Raw genomic sequence first — 14,307 nt, forward strand, 5'->3', positions numbered from 1 at the left:
TGAGACCTTCACTAAAGAGTACAAAATCCCTCTCCTGCTCATTTACCTTCACCATTCCTTGCTTGTAAAATCTCCAAAACTCTGACCGTTCAGCCACATCTCTCACAACATTCAAAAAACATCTCAAAACACTTACGTGAACACCTAAATATAAAAAATCGAATCTAATGTTCTGTCTTTCTCTAAAGCGTTTGTATCTCTAATGATTTGTGAAACTTTGTATGTTGAATAAGACTTTGTAATGGCTTTTTCGTTGTTTTACTATGACAAATAGCTTTGCTGTTTTTGTAAGTCACTTTTGATAAAAGCATCTGCTAAATGTAAATATAAAAACAACAGTTCAGCAAAACATTTTTATGTTGAGCCGAATAAAATGTATATCAGAAAGATCACAATGCAGACAACCAAACAGGGAAAATAAGCAAATAAAATGTTAGACATGACAGTGTCCAACATTCAAGACAGAATAAATCTCAAATCTTATTCATCCATGCGGACACTTAAACCAGACGCGAAGTAACCATTACATTTATTGTCACCCTGACCACTGAGGTATGTCATGTAAGAGTATCGTTTTCATCAACTTTAATGGAGCAGAACGATATTAAGTAAAGGTAGTGCCAGAGTTTCTTCTAAAAAAAATTGAGTATGGCTGTGCCTGATAATGAAGTTATCAAATTTTTCATTTTTATTACTCACACCATCTGATCCCTTGATATGATCTTAGAACAGGAGCATATATTTATTAAAGGGTCACTGCCTTCAGGGTCTCTCAGTGTCACGATGATAGCTTCTGGCTCTGGTGTCCAGTGCCGAGCCTTCACCATAACAACACAACTGACTAACCTGCCCTAAAGCAGGCTGATGTGGAGGAGACGTTGCCATGGTGATGCCCTGCATTACAATCTGTGGCACTGTTGTCAGATAGAAAATGCAAATCCCAAAGTCACCTCATTAACCCACAAATGTTCCAACACTGAACTGCGCTTGGGAGAACAGCTTATCTAGCAAACCATTAGACCATGTTTTTATGTTTGGTTTGAAAGGGCCATGTCGTGGTTTTTTTCAACTTATTAAAGGAGTTTGAACTATTATGTAGACGTCAGGGCAAACACTATAGCGATGCGAGGAATGCAATTCTTTAACACCCGAGGGTCATTTACATATTGAAGTTATCAAGATACAATAACAAAAAACTATTTAAGCCAATTTACCTTAAAGAATGGGTCTTCAACAAGGGATCCACGAACCCTAGGTGGTTTTACTGGGGGTCCTCCAAATATTGTTTGAATGCAAAAGGGGTGTGCGGGGCAAAAACTGAAGCGGGGTTAGTTGTAACATGGACCGTTTACATTGTTGCACAGGGTTGAGCGTTTTGTTTTTCCTATTTTTTTTCACACTGCCAAACGACGATATCCCGCAAATTAATAGAAATGTATGTTTTTCCAGAGAGTTATTGTTGAACGAGTGTTTTGATGGCATGTAAGTAAATTTTTTCATCATATGTTTTTTTCGGTTTCTGAGTTGGGTGAGTAAGATACCAAAACCAATATTATGTCATCTTAATCAGTGTCTTGTTGACTAAAACACTACAATATTTTCACTCAGCAAGGTTAATTGTAACATTGTGTTATAACTAACCTCTCAGCAATAACCATATGAAAACAGCTAACGTTAGCGTAATTCTTACCGTTGTTTTTAATAGGCTGCACACTAATGATTTCTGGCTGCCAACAAAATAAATGTGCCTGTCTTATCAAAAATTGTGTCTCAAAATACATATTTGAAAATATCTTTAATATTGATTGAATAAGGTCATGTCAAAGATTAAAATCATAATGAAATGAATGTCTAAAATCAGACTTTGATTTTCATTATCTCAGAATTAGATTTTGAAACTTTAATATGGTTTTTACGGACTGGGTCACTAAAAAAATAAGACCGATAAAGGATTTTGAAGGGCGATACCGATACAATTATTATTTTTTTTTTTAAATCCGATATTCCGACATATCGGACGATTTTTTTTCCCTTTCAGAAACGCGCAACAAAACGTTAACAGATTTCCCTAACATTAGTTATTTGTAGTTATTTATGAATTTTAACAAAAATAATATGATAATGGATTTTAAAAAGAAATTTGTTTCTTTTATTGTCACAACAGAACAGAGGAACATCAAAATATTAAAGTTCTGATAAATAAAATGTATAAAAATACAAACTTAAGATATGAAACGTAAAGGCCTTTGAACAAAAACACAAAAACAACAACAACCAAATCAAAGTTACCAGTTTTAAAGGACTTGGTTCATTAATATAACTTTAAATAGGACTGGAGACAAATTCTGTTAAGTTCTGATAAATAACAACAACAGCAAAATATAAATTGCTGATCACTTGACTCAGGCAGTGGTTAGACGCCTAAATCTGGACCCCACCAGCAGCTACTGGTTCAGAGCGCTCTGTCAAAAACACCAACAGTGACGAAATCTAATGAAGGCCGTTTCGTCAGTTTTTAAAAAAAAATATTCATTTATCGGCCATTATGAATGCCGATACCGATAGTTTGGAAAATGCCTAATATCGGGCTCTATTTCTCACATATACATTTGTATCCATTTATAATTGAACTATGGTTAGATGAGGGCTAATACTGTAAATACCAGTCTATTATAGACAGATATATAAACAATATCCACTTGAAGAATATAGACTAAATAGTATTGAAATATTTGCCTGCAAACTTAAATTTTTATCAAGTGTTACAACTTACCCTGCCTGTTGGGGTAAGTTGTAACATTTGCACTTCTGTCATGTTTGGTGTAATTGTCCAAGAATGGTAAGTAATAGAAACAAACTTCAAATGGTCATTTATAGCAGACATGTGCGTGTGGCTTAAAATATAATTAATCAAACTCAAATTTCTTCAAATTTCTCTCCCCTATATTTGCAAAATATATTGTTTGAACTAATTAATGTAGGCATCTAACAAAAATGCATTAATCATAACATTTCAATTACAAAATCTATTCAGCTAAATAAACCGTTTTATAGTATGCCAAAAAAAATATTAAATTTTAATATCTTTGTAACACAACCATCATTACAAAATATGTAAAGGGTAAAATAAAGGGTCCTTTGTCCTGAAAAAGATTGAAGACCTCTAATTTAAAGCATATGGGTCAAACTGAAGCTCATAAGTGGACTTAATAATAAAGAAGTAATATGATCCCTTTAAAGAAGACAAACTTTTTTATGAACTCCGTTTCACACGGTCAGGTGGGGAAAATTCAATGACATCTGAAGTGACGATTGTGTTGTGTGAAGTGCAGTTAAAGATGAGAGGATTTCATTTCAATTATTTCAGTCCTGCCGTCGACTCTCTCATCTGCACATGAGAGAGAGCGGCTCCTCGAGGAGAAAGTCAAGGAGGGCACTTTTAATTGCGTGATAAAACGGGCTGTGATGTGATAAAATGAGCAGCTGTGTGTGAGAAATATAAAGAGATGGCAATGGTAAGATACCGTACAATTTTGACTTTATAATAATGCCATTAACAACTCTTTTAGTAGTCGAGAAGAAAGTCTGTTCTGGATCAGTAGATCGATTCAAACCAATAACTCGTGAGACAGATTTATGAGTCTATTTGACCAAATCATTACACAGAAGCGCCTAAATAGACCCATTTGATCATAAACTGGACTACACAAGTCTTGCTGTAATTTTGTTGTTACACTACATGCAACAAGCAAATACAAAGCAACTGAAACGTGAAGAAAGTCGATTTATTTTCTTTGTAATGTTTTGCGGCCTCGTCTCTCTTTCATAGTCTCACTGGGTCTCATTCATTAAACAGGAGCACAAATGGCATTTTTGTAAATGGTTTGTAAAACCACTCTTGCATAAACTGACTTATTGAATGTGAATTTAGGCAAAAATAGCTTTACAAAGAAATGATCAAGTGGTTAGTGAACAGAATTGAGACCACAGTAATAATATAATTGAGACAGAATGCATGATCTGAAGGTAAACGCTGTGGAGCTGCATTACTACATCTGGAGGAATTTACGAAGCATTAGACGCATGTAAACCAATCAAACGCGCACATGGCACGCGCTCTCCAGAGAACCAACACAAAAACACATTTAAATACCTCTGTGTGGGTTTAGGAGTTTAATGTTAAATTCTTTTAGGATGCTGTCTGCATCAACAAACCATTTCACTCACAATAGCATGTGTGTGTGCACTCAGCTACACCTTAAGGGCAAAATCTAGCAAAACCTGCTATTGGGGACACCTGGAGACGTATTCATACATATTTATTCAGTTATTCTGAGGTTATATCAAGTTTGAAGAAAAGAAGCAATTTGTGTGTCCATACTGAACCTGGAACTTCTGCACAAGTTCATACTGAAGTGTTTAATGTAGTTATATGAAATGAAGTTATGGATAAATCAGATTTCACTGTGGATGGAGCTTCCTCAGAGCAATGAAATACTGTACAAAAAACTATGGAACCAACAAAACACCTCATGTTAATGAGTTTAGGACAAAACCTCAGATCCTCTTTACATAAACATACATCACATACATACATACTATCAACAATAACTTAATAACAGAAATTGACGATAACAGAATTGACAGACTAATTCAGGCAATAAGGAATCATGCTTTCCGCCTTAATAAGACACTATTTACCTAAAGTCTAATATATTTATGGCCTGTAAACCATGACAATGAGTACCAAATGTACTTGCAACTATATAATCACCCACCGGGCTCGACATTAACACTTGTCCACTTTAAAACTTAAAAAATACCGTAAATTAAATGTAATACATTCATTCATAAAGTAATTTATTAAATGATTAAGGGTGTCACGATTTTAAATCGAAATCGATCGAAATTAAGTCACATCCTCGAACATGACTCAGTCTCACAATCTCGTCTGACGGTAATAAAAGCGCGTTTTTAAGGTACAAAGCACTGACAGATGTTCATCTGACAGGAAGTATCGTTTTATCAGGTATGTGCGTGTACCATATTTTTCCACTGGCAGCACGACTAACATGGCAGGGCATCTCCGGGTTTCAAGGTCAGATATTATATTTAGTAAAAAGTCTTGTCTAAAAATGACACAGTAACCTGTAATAAAAAAAGAGGTAAAAATCGAGAATCGAATTGAACCTTTACCATAAAATCGAAAATGTAATCGATTCAAGGGTTTGGAGAATCGTGACACCTCTAAGAATGACATAGAAAATTTGCTACTTCTAGAGATCATCGTTTTTCACTTATCATTTCTTTCTGATTTTAGGGTTCAGATATGGTTAGGTTTGGGTGGGTTTAGGTTTTTATAACAAAAATGTTGTCCTTGGGTCAACACAATATGTTGCCCTGAGGACATCTCTCACTTAGCAAAATCCATGTACAGCGGAGCTGCCGGATCTGCCACGGAGTCTATTCCTATCAGGGATGTTTATGTTAAAAACATATACTGTGACAGTCATTCATTTTTTGTCAGGAGTACAAAATGCGTTCTCTCCCATTTTTCTGTATTATTGCCAAACAAAAAATGTCTATTGGGGTTAGACAGAAATTTACACCTTTCACTAAATTATGCAATGCAAAGAGTTAGTAGTAGCAAACAGCAGTTTTTCACAGTTTCATAAATGAATTCAAAACCCCTGCTGTAAATTAGCATGTTTTGCTAGAAATGACAATCGCTGAAATCTATTAAAGATTAGGTTATAGGGCCTCATCAAATAAACATAAATTGGCCAAAATTAAACAGATTTGATCGTGATGTACCCTGTAAAAATTTGCTGTAATTATGCAGCTGGTCGTAGAAGATAAAGACTGAACATATTTCATGTTCATTTAACTTAATAAATATACAGTAAATAACAAAAATGTAAAATCTAAGTTCTAAGTAAGTTACAGGCAACTATTTGCCAGTAATACTGTAATTTCTACAGAAAGTTTTTTCTGTGTAGTGATTCACAAAATGACAAGACTGCTGGTGCCCTGACTGCCCTCTGCAGGTCAAGAAATTCTTCTATATTAACTCTTTTGCTGCCAGATAAGAACACACACACACACGCACACAGGGAGGATAAGAACAAGGAAATTCCAAAACATATAAACTTTAATAAACCAAATGACTGTTAATACACACACACAAACTTACGCACGCACGCACGCACGCACGCACGCACGCACGCACGCACGCACGCACGCACGCACGCACGCACGCACACACACACACACACACACACACACACGCGACAGCAACATAAGACGTCAATGATAACGGACAAAGACTATGGTAACCAACAGGGTATAAATAGACAATGAGGATGATCAATATAATGGATGACAGGTGAAGATAATTACAAAACACAGTTCAAGACAATTGGCAATGGCCGGGAAAGAGATAATGATTTAAAATTAAAATGAGATTGTTACGCTTTTTAAGAAATTCTCAAGCATAAAATTTGTCTAATTTAAACTAATTTAGGGCTGTCACTAACAATTATTTTGGTGATAATCAGGTAATCTGATATTCGTTGGTAAACATAAGACCCAAGTAAGCAACAGCGTTTAAAATGACATATACAATAATGATGAGACAATAATAATTGGTTCAAATACTGTATCAAAAGAAAGTTAGCCCATGGTTTTATTAAACAACAAAGGTGTCAACTCCATGTATTAATGCCTGCAGAGGGTGTCAACGACCTTGTGATGCTTGTTTTACCTTCATTTTACCTTGGGATAACAGGCTTTACTTATGGCAAAACAACATCTTTAATATTTGACCACTTCTTTATAATAGAAATGATACAGCCACTGTAATTTAGAGCAAATAACATAGACATTTAATTCATGTAAACTCAGAGTGAGGGTTTAAACTGGCGCTCCACATGTTAATGATAAACAGTCAAACACAACACGCCTCAGACTACACTGTAAAAAATAAATTGTTGGCTCAATGAATTATTTTTTAGTAACTAGTTCCACAGAAATTTTACGTTCACTCAATTTCTGTCTCCAAAGTGTTACCTGGATTTATGTTTTTTAGTTGGCCCAAATTTGACTCAAATATAAAAAAATATGTTGGCTCAATTAGCTTTATAGTTCATTCAACTAAAATGTTTTAATCAGTTGAATCTTTAAAAACTTACAGCAAAGACTCTGTCAATTAAAATTTAAGTATTCACTCAATGTTTTATGTGTTACTTCAATTCATATTTATTATTTGGGATTTTTTTAATAACATTTTTAAATTATTTATCAAATAATTTATGCTGGTGTTGTAAACAAAATGATTAACTTCAGTCACATTAAAACAAAAGCTTTTTATTCACTTATCATACAGACTGAACATACAGAATTAAGTCTTCTTTAAATAGAGGGCATAAAACAGTCCAAAAAGCCTCCAAAGTCAGTCAGAACATCTCCAGGGCCATTTACTGTAGGAGACTTTCCTCAGCCAGTCCAAGCGGAGACTGTCTCGCTATGTATCCTTCTGGTCCACCCCTCACATCATCTCCGCTCTGGTTTGATAAACAGAGGAATATAAACACACACACATACATAAATAACATGTTTAATATAATAAAGTTTGACGGTGAAAGACTTTATTCCCTAAATAACGTTAATGTTAGGCCAAATTTCCCTCAGACATCACACATAATTAAACACTATTGGGCGGTTTTCTCGGACAGGGCTTTTCACTGACTAAAATAACTTACTGACATCTCTTAACATATGAGTGCTATTGTTTTGTCTCAAAATGCACGCCAGTATTGTATTATATAAGGTTTGTTTGTAAAAATGTCCCAATTATAATAAAGACCGAGTTCTAAACTTTGTCCGGTAAACCAAACCTATATCCAGGCTTTTTATCTTAACTAAAATAGCTCCACTTTACTTCGGTCACGTAACATAACACACTTCTAATGTATCTTTACAAAAATATAATTACAAAAACGTCGAGTATTTGCGTCTTTGCCAATTCATATATTCTAAAATTAACATTTAATTACAAACACTTACCTGACGTGAACTTGAGGAAACGGCTGACTTGTGTCCTCCCTTGTGTGAATCAGTAAGTGATTCCAGCTGTTGCGTGCGGATTGATCTCAGATGAAATGACCTGAGATCCAGATCCTTCCGAGTTAAAACATTTTAAATTCAAAATACACAGACGCACGCGCATACATACATGCACACGCGCGAGCACGCACACGCACGCACACGGGTACACACACGGGTATATTTAGAAGTTTTAAGATTGTTATGATATTGGGACTATTTCTCCACTCGCACCTTCAGCTCTGAAGTTCAAAATCGCAGGCAGTACGCAGCCCAGTTATAACAAATGTGAAAGATATGAAATATCATTCAACAGCGATATCATTTAAGTGCAATCCTAAAATATGATTTAAAACATACCGGTAAACCTTTTATTATTATTATTAAGTATAAGAAATTAAAATGAATTAAATCGCATGTTTAAACGCCACAGAGATATCAGAGCCAGCAGTCGGTTTCTGATGGGCTTGCCGAGGCGAGGCTGCGCTGGGCGGGGTGTGAGCGCTTAAGTGTCTGTGATTTTCTGGAGCTCATCTGGAGCTCTTCTCCGTCCGAAAGTGTCCGAGCACATTTTTAAATAGACGCTATCTATATTAACCGACCGCATATTTAAACTTAAAGCACATACATTCACGCCTGAACAACTCTTAAAATTACATTTTGTTACCAAATAACAGTAATATTGTGAGCATTTTGTTGTCAGGAAACATAGCTGTCATAAGTCCACATATTGACCAGATTTGTCTTAATTAGTTCAGTCAACATAGCCATTCTGAATGTTGACTGAATTTGGAAATAACCATTCACTTAATGTTTTAAACACAGATTTATCTAGACTTAAAATAATATGTCTACTCAACTAAGCCCAAACAAGAAAATTGGTTTAACTTATATATTTTTGCCCTTCCAACATTTCATTAATTGGATTTTTTACAGTGTATATATATATATATATATTTATCTGTGTCATGTACATGTGAGTCATAAAGCATAAGCCTACAGTAAACTGTGACAGCTAAAAATAATTTTTTTCAAAAAAAATTAATAATTCAAAAAAAAAATTTCTGCATTCGTTATTGCATAAATATCACTGACAATGCTGCGTGTATGTCTAACACTACACATACATATTTTTAGACACAACATATCTTTATCTCAATGATTCAGTCCAAAAACCTTCTAAACAATTTCACGATTTCACGATGCCACAGAGAGAGAAATAGGGAGAGACAGACGGCTTTAATGTGTTATGGAGTAGCAGACAGATAAACCTCATGTAAACTCACACTCAAGGGAAGGGGTCTGCGCAGACGCAGGCTTTTTAATTGGTTTCATTTGAATGTCTGTAAAGCCCATTGCATTATTAGATTATATTCATCCCCAGACACGGCTGCTTACATCAGCTCTGAAAGAGGGGATTAATGTGCAGAATTAAAAACTGTGCTTTAATATTCAACACAGATTCATCTAAAAAGCTGCGCTGCGTCGATCACACTGAGCTCTGCGGAAACATGATTTACTCCATATCACACGTGAACTGCAAACCTTATATCACGAAACTGTTGAACTGTTAAATGTAACCTCTTAAAGACTGAAGAAAATGAATGGTTGGATTATTCTTGAACCATGTTGGGTAAATACTGGACAGAACACATGCTGGGTTAAAAATGGCCCAATTCTGGAGTTAAAAATGACCCAATGTTGGTTGCTGTTATGCAACAATGGGTTATAATAATAACTCAGCATTTGGGTAAAAACTACACAGCATTGGGTTCATTTTAACCCAGCTGTGTGTTCTGTCTAATATTTACCTAAAGTGGGTCAAACATATCCCAGCCATTTTTAATCTTTTCCTCACTTTACAAAAAATCACATTTACCTGAATGCACTTACACTAAGTCAGCAAAAATGTAAAGCTTAAATTTGCATGCACAAAAGAATTCAATTTTCAATTTGAGCCCTGAGAGTCTTTTTGTTAGTTTTTTCACACCGAGTGGTAAGTTGATTATGGTGCACCTCACAAACAGAGCTTATAATGCTTAACTTGTTTTGAACCTGGAACATTTTTCCATAAAATGCTTTAAAGCCAAGACACTGCTTACACAAAACAGAAAAGAGAACCTGAAAGAGAACAGCAGACTATGTTTAATGTCTTGCAGCCAAAGCTGCTACATGTACGCCAACTACAATCACACCAGCAAAATGCTTTACTGCTAACATTAACAAGAGACCTCACATAAAATCTCACTGTACAAATGTGTGACTCGCGTACAGAAGAAAATTCATTCCTGAACACATTCCCACAGTGAAGAAAAATCATAAACAACAGTTTCTTAATGTGTCAATTGTTCTTCCTTAAAAGGAGAGCATATGGCGACATCATCTCAAATCTCCTTTTTTTAATGTTTGAGTAATCTTACATGCTTAGTTTTACAAAAGTGCAAATCAATAGTTTTTAATATGAAGCGAATCATTCCTCAGCAGATTCTTTCAAGAATAATTTATCTAATACTACCGATATTTACTTTATGGTCGTTTTCAACTTTTGCTGTAATAAATATCCAAAATTATTTCGATTGTGTTATATCTTCGAGAGAATTATAGGAGAAAAATTAAATAAGATTAAGGCCCAATCCCATTTCTCTGTCTTACCCCTTAGTTTTGCACGTTCACGTGAGAGTAAGGGCTATTCCAATTGGCCCTTACCCTCAAGTGAACATGCAAAACTTAAGGGGTAGGGGTAAGGGGTAAGACAGAGAAATGGTATTGGGCCTAAATATTTATTCAGACAACATGACCATTACCAGACTGTGGCTTTGAATGCTTAAAATCTGTTGCACATAATGTGTTTGTTTTCACAGTATATGATTGTGTTGTGAAACCAAACTCAACAGCACTGATTAAAGATAAAGCTGAGATTACACCACACAGTCAGTCTCTCTCTCACATTAGTGATGTCTGATTCATGAATAAATGAAAAGCTTATCTATTTAATAAATCTGTGGAACTGCTTTACAAAACCACTCTGAATGATTCCTTCACAGAATCTTTGCTTACACTAAAAGCTCTTGTAGCGTAATGAAGATTTGACTTATACACAAAATTACAGTTTAAAAAATATCTGTTTTGAGAAGAATTCACGCAGATATAATCTTTTATGTTTTAAGTGAATGTTTGGTTAACTGTTGGGGAAAAATATGTGTAACATTATATTAGATCCTTGCATTACAATAGATCATAAAGCTGTCTGACTTTGTTCAAACAGGTGTAGCTCTGTCATTTTTTGTCAGATTCTAACAAATTATACATCGAAAATTTGCTCATTCAACCTCAATTTGCTAGCATGGGTCACATATATAAATAGTTTTTCTTTCAATTGGAAAACATGATTGGGATTGATGACATTATATGGGATGAACATTTGTCTTAATTATGCTACAGTAGCAACACAAAAGTGGATTGGGAAATTACATTGAACACCTTCATTAAAAACGTAATAATTTATAAAACCTAATTAATAGCAATATGTGCCTACATACATGCATGGCTCTATTAGAATGCAAATGCACTGTAATATGCCACACTGGGACACCAGTAAGCAACTCATAGCAGAAATACATTTCGACTTAATTTTTATAATTCATTTCTTTATATTTATAATTTTTATTGACAATGCAAAGTACATTTTCGGTTTAATACTGTAAACCTCTATCATTAAAAACAGACACAGTATAAAGATGCTGTTTCTATGAGATGCAGACATATTGTCAATTAGATCCAATAACCGAGGAGAAAAGTGAATATCAGCAAATAATAAAAAAATTATATTTCACAATTGAGTTTATGCCAGTCCCTCCAGCATTGTTGAACTCAATATCACGTGCACACACACGCACACACACACATTAAATGTGCATGCCACATAAAGCTCATCTTAACAAGGCAAAATGAATTGTAATGTTTTTTTCTGACTGTCACCTCCATACGCACACAGCAGAACCAGACTGTCTGGAGCAGCACTGTTTGAATGTCTCAGCCCAGGTGCCAGAACTTTCTCCCACATATTAATAATAAATGAAACCATCGACATATACTTTATACTGCAGAGAGAAAAGTCTGAATCCCCACAATAACACGCACACATACACACACACACACACACACACACACACACACACATATACACACATGTACACATGTACATACACATACTGTACACAAACACACACAGCAAGACTGTAAACACAGTAACATTCTCAATACAAGCCTTCTTCAAACTCAACAATGTGCTTTAATTTCACACATTATGGGGCGGTTTCCTAGACAGGGTTTAAGATTAGTCTCAGACTAACTTAAATGTTAGCGTTGTCTTGATTGAAAACAACTTGCTCTGACATATCTTAAAATATATCAGTGCGAGTATTGTGTCTCAAGATGCAGACCAGTAGTGTTTATTTATAAATTATGCTTTAAAAAATATCCTAATTTAACTAAGGCCCATTCCTGGTTTAAAATAATCCCTGTCTGGGAAACCAACTCTATATCTGCCCACTAAATAATTGATTGGCGGTGGGGGTAAGGTACAGTCTAATGGGTAAAGACTGGTAATGCGAGAATTTTGGGTTTAAACCCTGAAGAAACCCATTCAACTCTGTGAGCTCTTTGAGTTTCATCTCACCAGCTTGTGTCCTTGAGCCGGGCAGATAAGGCAGGGTTTATAAATCTACTGCCACTACTTTGAGACGTCTGCTAAACAGAAACTAAACAGATAGATAGAAAAGGTTATCACAGGTTTATAACTTCAAGAGAAAAGGAGTGAGCCACATTCTAAATAATACAATTTGTATACACTAGAAACATTCACTGGTGACGGTGCAGTGCATATTTATGACAGAATGCCAATATTGCTTCACATTTCTTTAACGATAAAACATTTTGACGCAGACAATTCTACCGAGATCCGAGAAAAAGCTGTTGTTGCAGTAGTTTGAGTCTGAATAGTTTCTGTCTGGTGTAAATTGTACAGAACGTAGGACACAAAAGATTTTAATAGTTTCTATCTTGTTTTCCTGGACAGACTTTATTCTGAGTGTCATTAAAGTGAGGCAAATATTTTCTGGTATGTGCGTGGTAGATGTCTGGCTGTATTGATTTCTGTGACAGCAGTAAATTGAGGAGCTTGTAGTAACATGTGGCTCTCAATGCGGTCCTGATGGAAATGTTACAGGACACAGAGGTCACATCACACACAATGCTGTTTAAGGTTCAAGGCGCACACAATTCGGATAGCTGTCATTCACAAACAAACAATATAATCTACTCCATACACACATACAACAGCAAAAAAAGCTTTCAACACTACAGTACAAATTTTCTATCTTACTGTTGTGTGTCAAACAATCACAGGAAGATATACAGTAAGAGTAAAAAAATGTAATGAAACAAAACATTTTGCTCTAACTCTCATTTATGCTTCCTTAATATTCCAAACTATGGCATAACACAGATGTAACTGCGGGAATTATGCTGGTGACTGAAAGCATCCAAAATAAATCTGAACTTCTGAAGTGCAATGTGTGTCATTTTATCAAGAAGCTTCTTGAAGTTTTGCCTGAATTTTAAAGAATATTGAAGACTTTCACATTTAATCTGGGCTCTTATTGGCTGATTTAAAGTCATCTTTTTCAAAAAAAAAAAATATTTTAAAGTGGACATCTAAAATAAAAATCTGACTTTTTTCCATGTTTAAGTGCTTTAATTGCGTCCCCAGTGCTTCTATCAACCTAGAACATGTGAAAAAACAACCCAATAACTTCGTTTTAGTAAACCATTCTCTGCAAGCATGTAAAAAATAGGTCATTGAAATTTGGCTCCCCTTGATGAGAGAGAGAAAGAGACGGAGAGAGATGAAGAGAGAAAATAATTGACAGCACAATTGAGTTTTAATTTCAACAAACCACCATTGTGGCGATTAACATTTCATCAGCTCATTTGCATTTAAAAGGACACACCCAAAAACAGAATATTTCTGCTCCATATATATGTTGTATATGCAAAAAAAAAAGATTTCAGATTTTATCGAGTGTGACTAAAGGGAGATATTCTGCAAATAACTTGAATTTCTGTCTGCTCATCACATAAACACATTGTATGGCGCAGTGGTCCTTTCAGAAGTCCCTGGTCATTTCAGATTTCATTATGGGG

At 35.1% G+C, this 14,307-nt stretch overlaps 1 protein-coding gene across 1 annotated transcript in view; it reads left to right on the forward strand.

Annotated features, from left to right (window-relative positions):
* Positions 1–14,307, forward strand: part of chrm2a (cholinergic receptor, muscarinic 2a) — an 81,026-nt gene that overhangs the window by 25,224 nt on the left and 41,495 nt on the right. The gene's annotated exons all lie outside the window — the stretch shown is intronic.

This window comes from Paramisgurnus dabryanus, chromosome 1 (genome assembly GCF_030506205.2).
Source record: "Paramisgurnus dabryanus chromosome 1, PD_genome_1.1, whole genome shotgun sequence".
In the NCBI taxonomy this organism is placed as follows: Eukaryota; Metazoa; Chordata; class Actinopteri; order Cypriniformes; family Cobitidae; genus Paramisgurnus; species Paramisgurnus dabryanus.